Source organism: Lepidochelys kempii, chromosome 2 (genome assembly GCF_965140265.1).
Source record: "Lepidochelys kempii isolate rLepKem1 chromosome 2, rLepKem1.hap2, whole genome shotgun sequence".
NCBI classification, from domain to species: Eukaryota; Metazoa; Chordata; order Testudines; family Cheloniidae; genus Lepidochelys; species Lepidochelys kempii.
In genome coordinates, this window is record NC_133257.1 from 123,937,609 (window position 1) to 123,956,508 (window position 18,900).

General features: G+C 41.2%; 1 long non-coding RNA gene across 1 annotated transcript; it reads right to left on the reverse strand.

Moving 5' to 3' along the window:
- Window positions 1-3,250: 3,250 nt before the first annotated feature.
- On the reverse strand, window positions 3,251-3,746 carry LOC140905966 (uncharacterized). Its single transcript, XR_012157006.1, has 3 exons — window positions 3,661-3,746; window positions 3,485-3,575; window positions 3,251-3,394 (listed from the first exon to the last, which is right to left on the reverse strand). It is a non-coding gene; the product is annotated as an uncharacterized lncRNA (long non-coding RNA).
- Between the last annotated feature and the right edge of the window lie 15,154 nt (window positions 3,747-18,900).

Sequence of the window (18,900 nt, forward strand, 5' to 3'; positions counted from 1 at the left end):
AAAACAGTAATAGGCCGTTACCGTGCATACCTGAAAATACTGTATGGCGTTATAGCTGTTGGCAGCCACGGTATAAAGAGTTGTTACATAATTTCCATGTATTACTTTTAACAATGAACACTTCTATCCTAGTAATAAAGGGAATTTGGTAATAGATGACCTGATGGAGTCTGCTTCTGAAAGTGGTGAAATAGAGAGAGCCTTTACAAAATATGTACACCACAGGAACCTGAATATTGTATACATCATGCAAAGCAGGTTTTGTCAGGGGAAGAAAAGCCAAATGAATTTAAATACAAAAATATATGGTTATTGAAAGCCTCCGAGAAACTGCAAATCATCATACTGGAGTGTCAAATATACTCTGGTAAAACAATTCTTTTTGGAGGCTTTTGAGGACTCTACCATAAAACCCTATGGGTACCTGTTGGTGGATTTAAACTCTTCATCAGAAGCCTACAGGTTAAGGACAGACCAACCCCTGCCCCCAGCCAAAACTAACCCTATGTATACATTTTGAAAAAAGACCATGACAAGTATTAATTTTTACCAGTCCTGCACCATTTTTAAAAAGTGTATCCCCCTCACAAGCATGTCTAGCATATGCAGAGAAACCTGGCTCTTTTCAAACTCCTCAATATCAGACCACAGAAAAGGAAAGATATTCTGTGCTCTTCCTCTGATGCCCTGGTAGCAGCCATCTCAGATATAGCACTTAGCCCTTTAAAAGGAAACTTCTCAATGTAACCCTGATATCTAAGCATACTAAAAAGAAAACTAGGGGTTATAAAAATCTGAGCAATAAAAGACTGTCCCTCAAAATTAAAAAGCTGGTTGTAAGACAGGCCAGGGGCTTTATTGGTCCTATGTTAAGCTTCGCACTCCCCCTACTATCAGGGCTTTTAAATAACTGATAATGGAACATGCTGAAAAATTGTACCTCTTTCCTAGCCATCAGCTAGAACAAATGAACAGCGCCTCTAGTGGTGAAGAAAATATCAGACCCACAACAACTCACCAATTTGATTCTGAGATGAAAAGAAAAGGAGTACTTGTGGCACCTTAGAGACTAACCAATTTATTTGAGCATAAGCTTTCGTGAGCTACAGCTCACTTCATCGGACACATTCAGTGGAAAACACAGTGAGGAGATTTATATACACACGGAACATGAAAAAATGGGTGTTTATCTTGTACACTGTAAGGAGAGTGATCTCTTAAGATGAGCTATTACCGCTATTCCTACCTACATGCCTCCAGCTTTCACCCTGACCACACCACACAATCCATTGTCTACAGCCAAGCTCTACGATACAACCGCATTGTCTCTGTCTGAGGGGTTGGAGCAAAACATCTACAAGATCTCTATCAAGCATTCTTACAACTACAATACCCACCTGCTGAAGTGAAGAAACAGATTGACAGAGCCAGAAGAGTACCCAGAAGTCACCTACTACAGGACAGGCCCAACAAAGAAAATAACAGAACGCCACTAGCTGTCACCTTCAGCCCCCAACTAAAACCTCTCCATCTCCAACGCATCATCAAGGATCTACAACCTATCCTGAAGGGCAACCCATCACTCTCACATATCTTGGGAGACAGGCCAGTCCTTGCTTACAGACAGCCCCCCAACCTGAAGCAAATACTCACCAGCAACCACACACCACACAACAGAACCACTAACCCCGGAACCTATCCTTGCAACAAAGCCCGTTTCCAACTGTGTCCACATATCTATTCAGGGGACACCATCACAGGGCCTAATCACATCAGCCACACTATCAGAGGCTCATTCACCTGCACATCTACCCATGTGATATATGCCATCATGTGCCAGCAATGCCCCTCTGCCATGTACACTGGCCAAACTGGACAGTCTCTATGCAAAAAACTAAATGGACACAAATCAGATGTCAAGAATTATAACATTCATAAACCAGTCCGAGAACACTTCAATCTCTCTGGTCAGTTGATTTCTGACCTAAAAGTGGCAATTCAACAAAAAGACTTCAGAAACAGACTCCAACGAGAGACTGCCGAATTGGAATTAATTTGCAAATTGGATACAATTAACTTAGGCTTGAATAGAGACTGGGAGTGGGTGAGTCATTACACAAAGTAAAACTATTTCCCCTTGAAGAAAGAAAAGGAGTACTTGTGGCACCTTAGAGACTAACCAATTTATTTGAGCATGAGCTTTCGTGAGCTACAGGTCACTTCTTCGGATGCAAATATTTCCCCTTGTTTATTCCCCCCCCCCCCCCAACACACACATTCCTCAGATGTTCTTGTTAACTGCTGGAAATGGCCCATCTTGATCATCACTACAAAGGGTTTTGTCCCCCCGCCCCCCACTCTCCTGCTGGTAATAGCTCATCTTAAGTGATCACTCTCCTTACAGTGTGCATGATAAACACCCATTTTTTCATATTCTGTGTGTATATAAATCTCCTCACTGTATTTTTCACTGAATGCATCCGATGAAGTGAGCTGTAGCACACGAAAGCTTATGCTCAAATAAATTGGTTAGGCTCTAAGGTGCCACAAGTACTCCTTTTCTTTTTGAGAATACAGACTAACACAGCTGCTACTGTGAAACCTGTCATTCTGAGATGAGATGTTCAAAGATCTAGTTTATCCAACTATGACAAGGCTAAACATTGACAGGGTCCTGCAAAGATACCTGGTATTTGCCAAGCAGAGTGAAGTGGAAAAGACTAATATAAGTCTCTCCCTGAGCAAAAGCAAAATTTGATCTCCTGAAGTTGGGGCGGGGGGGAGGGGTTCATCAGACTGTCTCAGGAGGGGTTTTTTTTGTTGTTGTTTATTTTAACCCTTTAGGAAGAGGTTGTGTCACGTAAAATGTTTTATAATCTATTTTACAAACCCTCCTATACACCAACTGGTCAATTTTTGCTGACACGTTATTTCCAGTGCCTGTCAGCAGCAACATCAGGTCTGCTGACTGTTCGACCTCACTTATTGTTTTCACAACTTTGGTTACAGTTTCACTGGTCAAGTTAAGCCCTTTCATTCTGTAGCCTTCGTACATAATTATATTTTGGATCCATGCCACATTCAGTGTAGATTAAATAAGTCTAATCTGATGAAATATTTCTGTGGGTCCCCAAAACATACAATTGGGGAAGGTTTTGACTGGGTGTGTCCATCACACAGGCTTCACAGTTATCAAAAAGTGATCATTTCAAACAGTGGTAAATTGTTTTTACTACAACAGCCCTAATAACAGCAGTCATATCTTTACAGCTTTGCTGGTCAACCTCCTGATATAAACTTAAAAAAATTGCTTTATGCAAAAGCAGCATTTGCATATCATGTTTATCCTTACTGAAGGCCCGTTCTCTTTATTCTTTTCATCCTCTGAAGAGGTCTGTCAAAAGTAAAGAAAAAAGTAGGTTTTAAATTCTTTGTTGCAGTAATTTAAAAGGCAAAAAATTTACTCATGGTACCTCATTCATACCCTTGCTTGCTTCTGAATCACCACAGCCAGCACCCCCAGCAGTTGTACCGCTGGCAACCATCTATCTCTCCATATCAGCTGTCTCTGCTCCCTGTTATTAAAAAACGAAACATAGATGTGTTTAATCCCTTATAATTTTAAGCTTTTTTCTTTCAGAATGCTCTAAACTGTTTTACCTCATCATGTGCTCCTGGCTCAGATTGCTTTGCTTTGACACCAATTGCTACACACGTGGACTGGGATCCTGTATGGTCCTGGCTTGATTATCTGTCAAAAAAACATTTTAAGGACATAGTTGTAATAAATTTTTTCACATCTGTAAAAACTTTCAGCTGCTTTTACTGTAACAATATTGCCATGTGCCCATTAAACTTTGTTTACTGCCTGGCTGGAGATCAGATAAAGTGTGAAAAATCGGGACGGGGTGTGGGGGAGTAATAGGCACCAGTATAAGAAAAAGCCCCAAATCATCAAGATTGTCCCTATAAAGTCAGATTATCTGGTCACTCTACTCTTGGGCCCATCACCTGACAATCCCTCAGCTGCCATGTCCACATACAAAAAAACAAAATATATTTAACCTCTTATAATTTTTCAAGAATTTTTATAAATTAATACAGGCCATCTTACGTCAGCCCTCCTCCATAACTGGCAACAAATCTCTCCACGCCCTGTCCTTTACATCTTTGTCCTCATTTAGAACCAGCGACAACCTCAGAAGAACTGGTTCTTCAGTTCAATTTCAGATTGGAACATGGGGTTCAGTATTGGTTATGCCTCTTTAGCAAAATAAGTGTACATAGGTGGTATCTCTTCTGAGCATGTGCAGGTGCACCCAAAGGCAATTTGGGCTTCTTGGTGTCTGGTAAAAAGACGGGAACCTATAGATTGTGAGCCTAATTTGAAACCCCACTTGCAAAAAAAGCATGGTTTAATGCATGCTGGTCAAATGATCATTAGCTAGTATTTTTCAAATAATCCATTCCGTGAAAGCCCATTTCTAATCAGCTCAACAAATGAGTGGAATTTTTTTGAATGGACCAATGGTTGATAGTTGTGCCATGATTGGTTGAGGAAAATGCATTCTATGATGTAGCTATAGAACAGCTTCTGATTGGCCCGACCAGGAGGCATGGTTTGTCCCCAAGGCTCATTGTCATTATTTCCCTAGAGGTAGCCGCTGTGTTAAGCTGCTCTTCAGTCCTCTCCGTGCCATGTGCTCAGTAACGCAGGTTTTCTTGCTGCTTTAAACAAAACTCTTGTTCTGTAACAGTCTTTTGCCTCTCATCTGTTCTTACTCACTAGTTTATTTTCTCTAAAAAAAGAGATGCTTTATTCTTTATTTTTCAGACTCCATTTCAAACTCATCATTTTCTAAAAAAAAAAAAAAAAACTCCCCCCACCCCCCAAGCACTTTTAAAACCCCTTCCTGTCATAATCTACCTTATTTTCTAAATCAGGGATTGGCAACCTTTGGCACGCAGCCCGCCAGGGTAAGCCTCGTGGCAGGCCAGGCCAATTTGTTTACCTGCCGCTTCCGCAGGTTCGGCTGATTGCAGCTGCCACTGGCTGCGGTTCACCGTCCCAGGCCAATGGGGGCTACGGGAAGCAGCATGGGCCGAGGGATGTACTGGCCACCGCTTCCCATGGTGGCAAACTGCGGCCAGCGGGAGCCGCAATCAGCCGAACCTGCAGAAGTGGCAAGTAAACAAATGAGCCCGGCCTACCAGGGGGCTTACCCTGGCAGGCCGCGTGCCAAAGGTTGCCGATCCCTGTTCTAAATTATCTAAAAATACCCATAAACCTATTTTTCTTCTAACCTTCACATGTTAGAAAACCCACACACAATCACCCCTAACAGTTTCCATTCAAATTTTTTTTAAAAAAAAAATTCAGAAGAGTGGCTGTGCCAAAAGCATACATAGCCAGGCATGAGACCTGAGAACAGGACACATCAAAAAAGGGGCTTGAAAAACCTTTCAAAGTTGTATGGTGATGAATGCTATAGAGCGATTAGTGTCATATAATAGCAGTGTAGCCACAGTAGCATGGGTAGGGGCAACTGAGGCACAACTAAACCATACCGAGAACAACCTTCCTGAAACCAGTAGGAATACACTCAGCACTGCTCAGCCAAGCCTCTGCAGCCGCTACTCATTCTACCCTGACTATGCTGCTGTTTATACTAACTCTAGCTTGATGAGAAGTAGAATGAATATGCATACGTGAGCAGCGAAATCACACCCCTACCTTGTAGCGTAGAGGCATACACACTGAATGATTCAGGTGAAACCGGATTCTCTGTTCAAGCAAATGTATGTAAATGCAAGAGCTTGATCTTTCTCCTTCTCCTCACTTCTTTTTGAAACTCATTTCCTGGTGTTCTCAGTTATGTACTGCATATTTATTCACTCCTATTCTATTTGTTACTATATTCGATTCAACTACCTTGACCTCATCAACATATATGTTACCATATGATCTGCCATTGCATAATCACAACACTGAGAAATGTGGTATTCTGTTCAATTGCAATAATAAAAAGAAACCATGCTAATTTTGATACTGCTTCTTGGATAAATTGATAAGATTGATTTCTGCTACACCCCGTCCTATAGCCTTAGCTGCATATAAATAACATTTGTGACTACCATTGTGTTGCATAATCAATTTATGAATGCAAATAAAATTGGGACATTAGAATAATGTCCTACCAAGGAAACTGGTCTCACCTCATATCAGAAAAAATAGCAATTTAATTGAAAGAGTAGAAGGGAAGGGAGAAGAGCACAGAAAGAAGGAAACAGAATAAGAAAAAAAAATCAGAGGTTTATTGCCTGAATTTATTGTCAGAGTAATACTTCAAAGAAAGTAGAAAACAAAACTCTACTCTTATTGCATTATTGCTTTATAGGGACACATGATGTACCTTGAGGTGGAATCTAAGTTATTTCCCCCACCCTCCAATCAAAGGAACTTAGTCTTTTGGAAGTCCTTACTCATGCAAAACTCCCATTAAAATATTGCCTGAGTAGGGACTGGAAGACTTATTGATCTCTTTGTTCCCGCCCGTCAGACAGAAGAGGGAAAAAATACTGAGATACATTATAACAGGTCGAGCATCAGAAAACTCTATTTTATAATAGAGAAAGCAAAACACAGACCCAGTAGTCAATTGTACCTAATTTATATGATGTTGTGCCTGCATGTAAACTTTATTACCTGGGGAATAGACTATTTGAGCTCTCTAGTCATTTATCCATGTTATTGTTTTTACTTGCAGTTCTTAATAGGCAGCAAATGTCAGACACGACCAAGTTGGTTACTTAATGTACCCAAACACACCCACACACCATTTGAAAGTTTATTATGTCTACTTTAAGATGAGGCATAATGTGGAGCTATTAGGTGTTGCCATTCCATAGAAACAGGGATAAACAATGACACCACAAGTGCATTAATAACGACCACCCTGAAATGTTTAAATTTGTTTGTTAGTTTAATGACTAGTATTTCAAGACATGAAATTTGATTTTCTTAGCCATGTCAGAAAAGGTTGATGACAGATTTCTTGAGTGGGCTGAAGAAGTTGTGTCTTGTCAGAATTAAGTGCACCTTTCAAATCTCTCCATTTGTTCTTCACCAACATCTGCTATTTTCAGTAGAGATTCATGAGCATGTAATATTACATGCAATCCAGTAGATATGTTGATATGTATTTCTGGATGTGATTCAGGGTCAAATGGATGTGTCATATTGTTGAATTAGGGGACTGGAACACATGACTTACGAGGAGAGGCTGAGGGAACTGGGATTGTTTAGTCTGCGGAAGAGAAGAATGAGGGGGGATCTGATAGCTGCTTTCAACTACCTGAAAGGAGGTTCCAAAAAGGATGGATCTAGACTGTTCTCAGTGGTAGCCGAGGACAGAACAAGGAGTAATGGTCTCAAGTTACAGTGGGGAAGGTTTAGGTTGGATATTAGGAAAAACTTTTTCACTAGGAGGGTGGTGAAACACTGGAACGCATTACCTAGGGAGGTGGTGGAATCTCCTTCCTTAGGAATTTTTAAGGTCAGGCTTGACAAAGCCCTGGCTGGGATGATTTAGTTGGGGATTGGTCCTGCTTTGAGCAGGGGGTTGGACTAGATGACCTCCTGAGGTCCCTTCCAACCCTGATATTCTATGAAGTCATAACTGGCAAAAGCTGTGTTCTTCATCCCTCTTGAATGGAGAAGCAAGGACTTCTTTGAGGACTGCCTGCCCTACTACTTGGTAGGCCTCTTCTTTCCCTCATAGCTTTTACATATTCATAATATGAAGCTGTTTATTGTCATCACTAACACTGACCTGTACATAAGTGTCACTGAATTAGACTAGTTTCTAGAATATTTCAAAGGCTAATACTGCATTCATAGGCATATTAAAAACCTTCTACCAAGTGTACTGGATGCTACAAAAGCTTACAAATGGAGAAGCATTATATTAGGAATTCACATACACTTATATCTACCCAGTACAAAGTATGGGCACGCAATCTACTGCTACTGGTGCACAACCTTCAGTGAGAGACTGATCTGGTCAGCAAATTTCAGCTGAAATTATAGAAAATTATGACGACATGTGAGATACTCTGACAATTAAGAATATGCAATATGAAAATATTTCATGTTAAAAAATTTCAAAATGTTGATACTCACCATTTTTGCCATGTGCTAAACAGTTTAATCATTAGTGGCTGGGGGGGGGGGGGAGCACAGAGAGAAGAGAGTACTTGTCCATGCAAAAGTCAATATAAATCTTTGAATATGTTGGTATTTGGTAGCTTTTATCAACAAACATCACATTAGCATGTTGACATTAACGGAGTAAAAAACCATAGTTAGTCATGTTTCAGTGTTTCTGGAACTATGCAAAAAAGAAGATACTCATGTTGGGTACATTGTTTTACCTAATCTACAGGCTTCTAGCATCATACCTCATCTAAACATACATAAAATAAGCTTTCAAATGAGGTGTGTGTATGTATATAAAAGGTGGGTACATTAAAGTCCAAAATATTGCCCTTTTTGAAAAGCTGCTGCATGCCTATAGATTTCTACTGCCTTCAGGAAACAAAAGAGGAGCTCTTACGTTCCTACTAAAAATAAAATAGAACATCCAAGCAGGATACAATCAGGGCTGACCTTACCATGAGGTGAACTGAGGCAGCCACCTCAGGTGTCAGACTGTGCAGGGGGGTACCACTAGGACCCAGAGTGTAGAAAATTGGGTCTGCTGCTGGTGCATATGTATTCTCTCTGCTCCAGATGCACAGAGATGTGGAGTGCTGTGCTGGAGGAAGGAGGGCACAAGAGACATAACAGGCAGGGAGAGAGAATAGGAGGAGCCTCTTGGGTATCTCTCTAGCACCCCCAGAAGCCTGCACTGAACACCACCAGATTCTCAGGGAGCTTCCTGTTTCCTGCTGCTTCCCTGAACCCACTTGACGAGAACACGCTGAAGTACTAGGAGCCAGTTAGGCCCTTAAGATGCTGATATCTTCCCTCAGCTACCACTCAGGCCCTGCTACCAGCCTGCATATTTGTCCCCTTCAATTGAGTATTGAGAGCCATGATAGCTGGCACAGAAGAGCAGTCATGAGTGAAAGAAGAACACACCCCCTCTGGGGCAGCATTCAGAAAAGAAAAGAAAGCGAAGGAAGCTTTTCTATCTAAGCAGGAAGGAGCTCTTCTGAGATACATAGACACAAATGTTTGCGGGGAGCCTTCTGGCCCCAGTGAGGATGAGTGCTGAAGAGATGCCTGATCTTCCAGTTAGTCAGAGTGCAGGTGACCTGGCAGCTACTGCAGCATCCATCTCAAATGGAGGTAACCATGCACATTCCTGAAGAAAGAGTGTGGTGGAGGCACAAGAAACAGCTGCTGCTGAGTTTAGTTCCTTAAGTCTAAATGATCCAGGACTGGGGACCTACTTGAGCAGTAGCCTGAGGGACTTCCTTGTACTGCATGGGCCACAGCAAGTGAAAAACTTCATGTTCCCCAAAGACAGTGAAAATCAAAGTTTCCATCCAACACATGACTGGTGTGAAATCCCCAATGGTGACAAAGTGGAGAGGCCATGGCTTATGTACTCAAAAACCTAGACTGCTGCCCGCTGTGTTTGTTGCAAAAAACTCTTCCAGTCTAATGGTCCAGCCACATTGGGTTCTACAGGAACAAAGGACTGGAAAAATCTAGGCTAGAAATCTGGCATGCCATGAGAAGGCAGCAAGTCAACAGAGAGCATTCCATAGGTGGAAAGAGCTTAAGATGAGACTAAGGTTAAAGGCCACCATAGATGATCAGCATCAAGAGAAGATTGCATCAGAGTCTCTTTACTGGCAAAGTGTTCTGAAAAGGCTCACTGCCATTGTAAGAATGCTTGCCATCCAAAACCTAGCACTGCATGGCTCTTCAGATCAGCTGTATGTGCCAAACAATGGAAGCTTCCTTAAAATTGTGGAGCTGATGGCGGAGTTTGATGCTGTACTCCAGAAGCATCTAAGAGTCGTCACCACCCAAGAAATGTACATATACCACTACCTTGGAAAAACAATTCAAAATGACATCATACAGTTACTGGCAACAAAAGTCAAACAGAAGATTGTGGCAGATCTGAAGTCAGCAAGATATTACTATGTTATTCTGGACTGCACATCTGACATCAGCCATACGGAACAAAAGATTTTAAAGGTGCATTTTGTAACAGTACCTAGTGAAAGTGTCCCGCAATGGTGACTGTCAGAGAGCATTTTCTAGAATTTATTGACTTTGATGATACTACAGGAGCTGGTATGACAAATGTGTTTCTTAAAAAGTTGGAAGATACGGGAATTGCGATAGCTGACATAAGAGGTCAGGGCTATGATAATGGTGCCAACATGAGAGGAAAGAACAGAAGTGTGCAGACACGGATCCGAGAGTTAAACCCTCAAGCTTTTTTTGTCCCATGCAATTCTCATTCATTGAGCTTGGTGGTCAGTGATGCAGCATCAGCTTCTAGTGAGGCTGCTGAATTTTTTTAATGTATTTTTCTCTGCATCAGTGGCAAATTTTGAAGCAACATCTGGGAACATCCTCTGACACTGAAACCACCGAGTGCCACTTGATGGGAAAGCCTAACACCCACCAAATTGGGAAGATAGATGATGCCATAGTTGCCATTATGGAGGATAATGCTATGACAGGAACTGTTCGTGGGAGAACAGTGGCAGAGGGAAATGGAATCACCAGAAACATACATAATTTCAAATTTCTCTGTGGCTTAGTGTTGTGGCATGACATACTGTTTGAAATAAATGTTGTAAGCAAGAAAATCCAAGATGTTGACCTTGATATATCTGGAGCAATGAAACAACTGGACAAAGCAAAGTCATACCTACAGTCTTACCGGTCAGATGAGGGATTTCAAAATGTTCTGAAGAGTGCACAGAAGCTGGCAGAGGAACTTCACACTGAAGCTAATTTCCCACCCATTCAAGAATACAAGAGTCACCGAAAAAGACGACATTTTGATTATGAGGCACGAGATAATCCCATCAGAGACCCCAAACAACAATTCAAAGTTGAATTCTTTAACCAGGTGTTAGAATGTGCAATACAGTCAGTTGAAGAATGTTTCATGCAGCTCAAGGAACACAGCAGTATATTTGGGATGTTGTATGATCTCCCAGCCACCTCACAGCTGCCCAGTCCCTTCCCATTTTTTCCATGAATATTTGTAGTAAAAGTCAGGGACAGGTCATGGGCTTCTGTGAATTTTCTTTATTGTCCATGCATGACCTGTCTGACTTTTACTACAAATATTCATGACAAAATCTTAGCCATGGTAATGAGTAAAAAGAATATAGTTTTTCCTCTTCCAACTTTTCCCAGGGCTGTATTAAGTCAATGTTCAGCTGTAAACTTTCAGAGTTATTAACAAACTCCATTCCTGAGGTGCTCTTAACTCAGAGAGTCTGCTGCATAGCTGGGCAAGAGGCTGTGTTGGAACAAATTAAATAAAATGGAAGGTGTCACATAAGAAAAAAAATTAATAAAACTTGATTAGACAGAGGTTGGGGCAGGGTGCATGTATTATCAAACAAGCTAAAGACATACCTAAGTTCAACCTGATCACTGTATTTATACATTTTATCCACTCCCACCCTACTTATGTCTCATCTGTTTTAGGTCATTTAAATAGTATCACTCATGCTTCAGGCTAAGCACATGTGTAAGTCTTTGCATAATTAGGCTCAGACTGTAAACTCTTTGGGAAAGGCAACATGTCTTGTATATATTGGTATATCACTGAGTAGGCTCTGAAAGGCTACACTATTGTGGTCACTAGTTTTACAAAGTTATGATAAATCTTGTACAAAATATGCCTTGTGAGGTATCATTTGAAAATTCATAATCTGCTGAATACTATTGTCCAGTTGAAATGTGTAGCTACACTATGCATGAACTTAAGATTCTACAATGTTTGTTACTGAAATAGGTTGTAATTCTGGCTAATGCAGACAAACTAGCTCTTCAGAGACAAAGGGGTGGCCATCACCCAGCCACGTGCTAAGAGACTACTGTCTGCTTAACCGGCCATTCACCAGCAGGGTAGTTGTAATCAAGAAATGTACAATTTATCCGAAGGATAGTTGGCAGCTTATGTATGCCATGGAACTGCCTGACCCTATGACCCAGCGAAGACTTTTCCAGTACAAAGGGGTAGAATATAAAAAGGAAAGATTGTGATCTACACATCACCTCTCCTCCCCCATCCCTGTACATGGCAGCAAGATTGCCTGGAAGATAATAGAAGCAACATTGGACTGGCACAAGTGGTCCTTCCACTAATGCTTTCCAGTTAGTTGGGATTGCTGAAAGTTTTTGGGGAGACACATTTTTGCTTTCCAATCGTATTTAGCTTGGTACAGTTTAGGAAATAGCTTGCATATTTATCTTTTATTTCTTTCTAAAAGAATTCTGATTTTTAGGTCTTCACTTAAAATCTATCATTCTCTAGCTAATGAACTTGTTTTAATTTTATCTAAACCAGTGTGTTTGGGAAATTTCACTCCACAACTGGCACATACTCATTACCCTTTGATGGAATGATGAACAAATTAGTGAGCTTTTATGATGCAGTAGTGTGCTAGACAGTACAGGACATACATTTCTGGGGTGGAAGGCTGGGGCTGGAGAATTTGCAGGTGTTGCACTAGATGTAGTTCATGGGTGGCTGGGAGAGCATTCCTGTTAACTCAGCTGGGTGTGACTTTGCTCACAGCTACTAGCATACAAACAGAGCCCGTAGAGGTCTGCTGTCTGCTGGCAAAGCATTGTAAAAGGCATCCTGTATTGGAGAATTAAGGAGGCACAACACTTCAACAGTCCAGATTGTACCCTGGGGCATGTCAGACCCGTTGATGCAACTTCAACATAAAATAAATACTAATCTTGGCTATGCCATTTCCTGTTTCCCCTCTAACATGTAAAAACAATATTTCCATCTACAATAAAATAAAAGATAGTGATTTTATTACAGCAGAAGAAACCCGTGAGCTTTCACTAGAGGTGCCTTTATCTTGTATCAGTTACTCCCATTCAGATTTTCTCTACTGACTATACCTCAAGGGGCAGGGGGAGGGAACCTTTGGAAGATGAAGAAAAAACAACCTTTCCTTGAGGAATGCTATCTAGATATAAAAGGTGGGGTTGGCGGAAATACACTGGGGTGTGATGGTCACAGGGAAGTGTCAGATTGACTCAAGGGAGCCACAGAATATTTGAAAGATTTCCTGTGCTGCTGGTCAGCATTGGGGCTCATGAACGATCAGTCAGTTTAATGGGCAACTAACTGCAGCATCACTACAGGCATATTTACAAGTGCAAATTTTGTATGCAATGTTTGTTAGCACCCCAAAGCCCTCTGCATCTAAAATAAATTATGCATGAATTAGAAAACATGATGCTGGAAGGTGTTAGAAGCTAGTCTGTATCTATCTGACTCATCGGCATGCACCAGCACAGAGTTCAGGACCTGTAAAAATATCCTTATACCACTTGTTTTGCTAGAGGATGATAAAGACTTTGGATGCAGTACTAGCTGCACTAACATCCCAAGTGAAAACTGTCATTCTGACAACAAACATTCTATTATTTGCTTTCTGGCTTTACCTGGCCTAATTTATAAAAGAAATAGCATCTGATGTGCTTGAAGATTTCTTCTGTCCACTTGCTAATGCTCTGGATGAGGCTGAAAACAACAAGCAGCCTCAAAAACATGGAGGTCTTGTACATATGAATTATGAAATGGTCCTTAATTACATGATCACATACTATTTTTTCCACAGGATCCCTACTTCAGTACACATAATATTCATATGGAAGACTGACTCCTGATAAATTAACAGGGGAGTAGAAGGTTTATTGCTTGGATTAGTTCTCTCTGGAATGCTTCTGTCCTAAATGAATGTATTGTGTTTTGTGAAAGCTGGTCACTGGTTGTGATGATTTGAGGAATCTAATTTTTACAATTTATTAAATTTTGTGTGAAATGATGAAGTTCTCTGTAGGTAGCTTAATCAGACTGCAGTCTTCCTTTTTAACGTGCAGCACTTTGCCTTCTCTACTGCCCGCTTGTCTCCATGTTGACCTGGAATTCTAAACTGGGTGTCAAAAGGCTAACAAAAGAAGGTTATTGACTTAAGTGTCCGGCCATTGAAATGTGATTACTCTAGATAAAAGACTGGCTCCCAACCAGGAGAAGTGATTTATCAGGGGAGTGGTTACTTAGCAATAGTCTCACCTGTTAGGAGTCTGGGAGCAACTGTGGAGGCTGATCAAGGAGTCACCTGGCAGAGGTATTAGAAGTTTATAAAGGGTATAAGATGCTCTTATAGTGAGCTGTAGCTCACATAAATTGGTTAGTCTCTAAGGTGCCACAAGTACTCCTTTTCTTTTTGCGAATACAGACTAACACGGCTGTTACTCTGAAACCTGTTTATTTGCTTGGGTCATTTTTCAAAAGTTTATGATGAGGGAAGCTGCTGCAGGAGCTAGATGAACCAGGAGAACCTTCCTACCTGAACACACTTCATCCCTTAAGGGTTCCCAAAGGTGGAGTGAGGGAAACCTGTATAGGGTTATTTTTGTATGGATCTGTGCATTTTTCATGTGATTAAATAAAGAGGAATAATGTTAGGTGCCTGTATGTTATCTACCATATGGGCTACAGAAGGCTCATACCTTTCGGGTGAAATTCTAGGAGAAGATGTGTTTAAGCTTTGGGGGTCAGAGCTGAATCTGGAGGCCTAAGAGCAGCTGGTCTCCATTTCCATAAAAGGAGTAGCAACCTGAACCAGTACCCAGGAACTGGGCTAGAGAGGACAAGGGAGGATACTGTGCTGCAGCCTACTGGGATCCAGGGAAGTGTAAAACAGAGGACTCAGAGGCAGGGATTTCCCTCACAGTAATCTGGTGAGCTGCCAGTAGGGGGAGCCTAAGTGGGTCTGTGACACTGGTAAATGTTGTCTTAGCCACTGGGAGATAGCTGAACTAAAGTGAGATCAGCTGGGATAAGCAATGCAGGGGGACTGCATGCCTAAAACTCTAGTGTGGAAAGTGAGGAATGTGGTTTCCTGCCCAAACAGGGATGACAGCTGGAGGCTAGAAACCTGGAGAGGTGCTCCCGAGGAGACTGCATAAGCAACAGAGGTGCTGTTTAACCTGAAACTGTGACAATTGCCTTCCCCTTCTCTTGGGTAACTTCATATTTAGTTAGGTTGCAAGAAGAAAAAAAAAAGTCACAAGTACATGTATAAAACTGGAAGAGTTTTGAATAATATTTGTTAAGACAATAATAGTGCATTTCACATAAGTCTATAGCAAATGAAACTGAGTCTGTGACTGAGCATCATGAATATTGAGTTTGCCAGAAGCAATGAACAAAAACTACAGAAAAGAAAATCAATAGAGACTAAGGTCTATTCAGAGTGTTTGTACATGAATCAGAGATTAGGGTCCTGGGAGAACAACTATAAAGGAAGTAAGGCTCAATCTGGTTTACATTAGAATGGATGATGTACAGTAATCAAAGATAAAGTTAGTGGAAAACCAATTAAAAAAATCAATGCTGATAGTGAGTGTGGTAAAATACCTTGTTTGCCTCAGTCCTTTTTAAGCCTTAGAGACTCAGGATTAGGCAAATCCTTACAGGTAGCACAGGGTCCTGCTACTCCTCTCCTCTGTCAGTCCCTTGTGCTTGTTTTCCTTCCCTTCTGCAGAACAAGTGTAGCCCCCCCTACTAGGAAGGTTTGGTGTCTTGCTACAAACAGCCTATTAGCAGCTTCCCTACTCCTCTCACTCTCCTCCTTCCACCCAGCAGAGGGTTTAAGAAGGTCCCAAGTAGTTGGAGTCAGCTGAACCTAATTGGTTCCCTAGCAACCCCTTTTCCAGCTGAACCTTATTGCCCCATGGTTATCTCTCCTCAGTGGATAGGGAGGGGTCTTTTAATCCCCTGGGACTAATTACTAACTAATCACCAGCAGGAGAGTGAATTTGTGTGGGGGGGTGGAGGGTGAGAAAACCTGGATTTGTGCTGGAAATCACTTTAGATAAGCTATTACCAGCAGGACAGTGGGGCGGGAATAGGTATTGTTTCATATTCTCTGTGTATATATAAAGCCTGCTGCAGTTTCCACGATATGCATCTGAAGAAGTGAGCTGTAGCTCACGAAAGCTTATGCTCTAATAAATTGGTTAGTCTCTAAGGTGCCACAAGTCCTCCTTTTCTTTTAACCCCCTTTTGTAGCTGTTTGTCCTGGGTTTACCACATGAGCCATTATTCAAAGAGGTAAAAGATGTGGATACACTTCAAACAGGACAGTTTTCTGAGCGTATAACTCAGCAAGAATTTTGAGCCTGTATTTCTTTTAGCAATTATCAGTATCCTTTCTGTCCGAAATGACGGGCAATATTCTATGGTTCTATGCAGGCAGTCAGAATAGATGGTCATAATAGAGAGTCCATTCTGGCCTTCAAATCTGAGGTAAACAGTAGAGTTTCTTGCTCAGACAAAAGTCACAACCTTACCTTTCTGCTTCTTATACTGTCTGTCTCTCAATGGGACATTGATAACAGGACTGTCATCTAAAGGAGCATTGAGCCAGAATTGGGTTAAAAACCAAAACAAAAAGTCCCTCAAATGATGCCGTTTCTTTCAGATAAGTGGAACAGTAGTGGATGGGTAGCTTAAAGTGGCACTGCCAACCTGAATGATTCATCCTTTGCTGCAGTACTCTGCCCAGAATCTGCTTCCCATAAATATAATTGTCCTAGCCCTCCTAGTTGCAAAGAAAAGCTTGAAAGCCTAAACTGATTGTAATTGACACACAAATGTCTGATGACCGTGAAAAACAGTGCAAAGTTCCCCTCTCGTGTGAATGGATTATTAACACTGAACCCAGGAGATGACAATCTGCAGCATGCTGAAAACTGAAAATGCGGGGCAAGCGTACTGAATTTCATATAACTATAAACAGGACACTAACGACTGTATTATTCTTGTTTGCATTTAATGGAATGAAATCCTTAATTTGTAATTTATCTAAAGCTGTTGAAGGATTCTCCCTAATGTGCCACAGAATCCAGGGACCTTGCACCAGGACTTAAGGCTGGGTTGCTGTGGAGTTCAAAGTGTGTGTGTGTGTGGCAGGAGAAGGGGTTGGTCAAAAGTAGCTTTTGGCACCACATCCAGCTTTACAAAAAGTGGCTACTGCAAAGCCTTTCTTTTTGAATAGGCATTTAGGAGGACTGAGGGGTTGAGGGAGTGGAGCTTCTCTGGGAACCAGAGGGTGGGAGGAGACCTTGTACTACAATTATTTTGTTGTTGTTAATTTTATGTAGATGGGACTGGATGCTGTTGTGTTTATTGCTACTGTCTGTATTTTTAAATGGCAGCCGGGCATACAAAATAAATTAAGCAGCTGATGTCTTTCAAGATACATAAATATTCACATTTTCATAGTTTTTGAAATGTTTTTTTCTCTCTCCTCCTGTTGTGAAAAATCACATAATCAAAAAGGAACTGGTGAAACTATGACTAAAAAAAATAAAGACAAATGGGGTTTCTGTAATGTTTCAGTTTTAGTAATCTTAGATATTGCTAGTAACAGGGACAGGAAGAAAAAGAGCTTTTTCTTGTAAGTTGCCAGACTCATTTTTATTGGCTATGACTGGAAGCAATTAACTTTAGCTGATCTGTAACTAGAGATGGATGATCTTCCAAGTGTTTGCAAGCCCTCAAATATCAGTTTATGACTTTTAAAACTTAAAGGCCTTGTTCAGAGGATATGAAGAACAATCAATGCATGCTTTACTGCTCTTCAGTGCATTTTGTAGATGGTAACCCTTGTGTCTCTAGTGAAGCATGTGGTTTAAAATGACTTTCGCACAGTTGTGTAGCTTCTGGTTCTCATCAGATTACATAGTGGTATGCTTTATCAAGCAACTTTGTATGTGTAATTACAAAATTGTCTATGCCTCAAATCAGTAAGGCTCCCCGCAGAGATTCTGCAGATACACATACAGTATTAACAAAGGCCTAGATTGACAAGGTGGGTGAGGTAATATCTTCTATTGGACTAACGTCTGTTGGTGAAAGAGAGAAACTTTCGAGTTCTTCCTCAGGCCTAGGAAAGGTACTCAGAGTGCCACAACTACATACAAGGATCCCTTAGAAAATGTGCAAAATACTTATGCTAAACTATCTATTCAACTTTTGTATTTAGCTGTGACACTCTGAATACCTGCCCCAGGCCTGAGAAAGAGCTCAGTGTAGCTTGAAAGCTTGTCTCTTTTACCAACAGACATTGGTCCAATAAAAGATATTACCTCACCCACCTTGTCTCTCTAATAGCTGGGACTGACATAGCTACAGCTACATTGCATAAAGGACTAGATTGTCACTTTGCATTTTCCCTGAGTACACGTTCCTACATGGAGGCAATTGGCAACCAGTACAAACCAGATTACATCCTCATTTGTGCCAGCCCTGGTCCGTTAGCTGGTGTGCTGAGTTGGCAAAGTCAAGGTTTTGCCCATTTCCTGGCCTGGCCTGCCCACTTGCATGAGGGCAAGTAGTGGCCCTGTGGAGGTTGTCTCCTATAATGTATAGGGCAAGCCACAATCTTACCTACAGGTTGTGCCAAGCTTTTCTATTAGCCATTTCAAAACTAAAATAATAGGTGTTTTTCTCTTTCTCTCCAAGGCTCTCATAATCTTTATAAACATATTCAAAACCTTCTGAAGCAGCTGTCCTTTTCCCAAGAAGTATTTCTTGCACAGCTAATATTTCACTAGTGTTCCATGTCCTACACTGTCTTCCAGTTCATGTC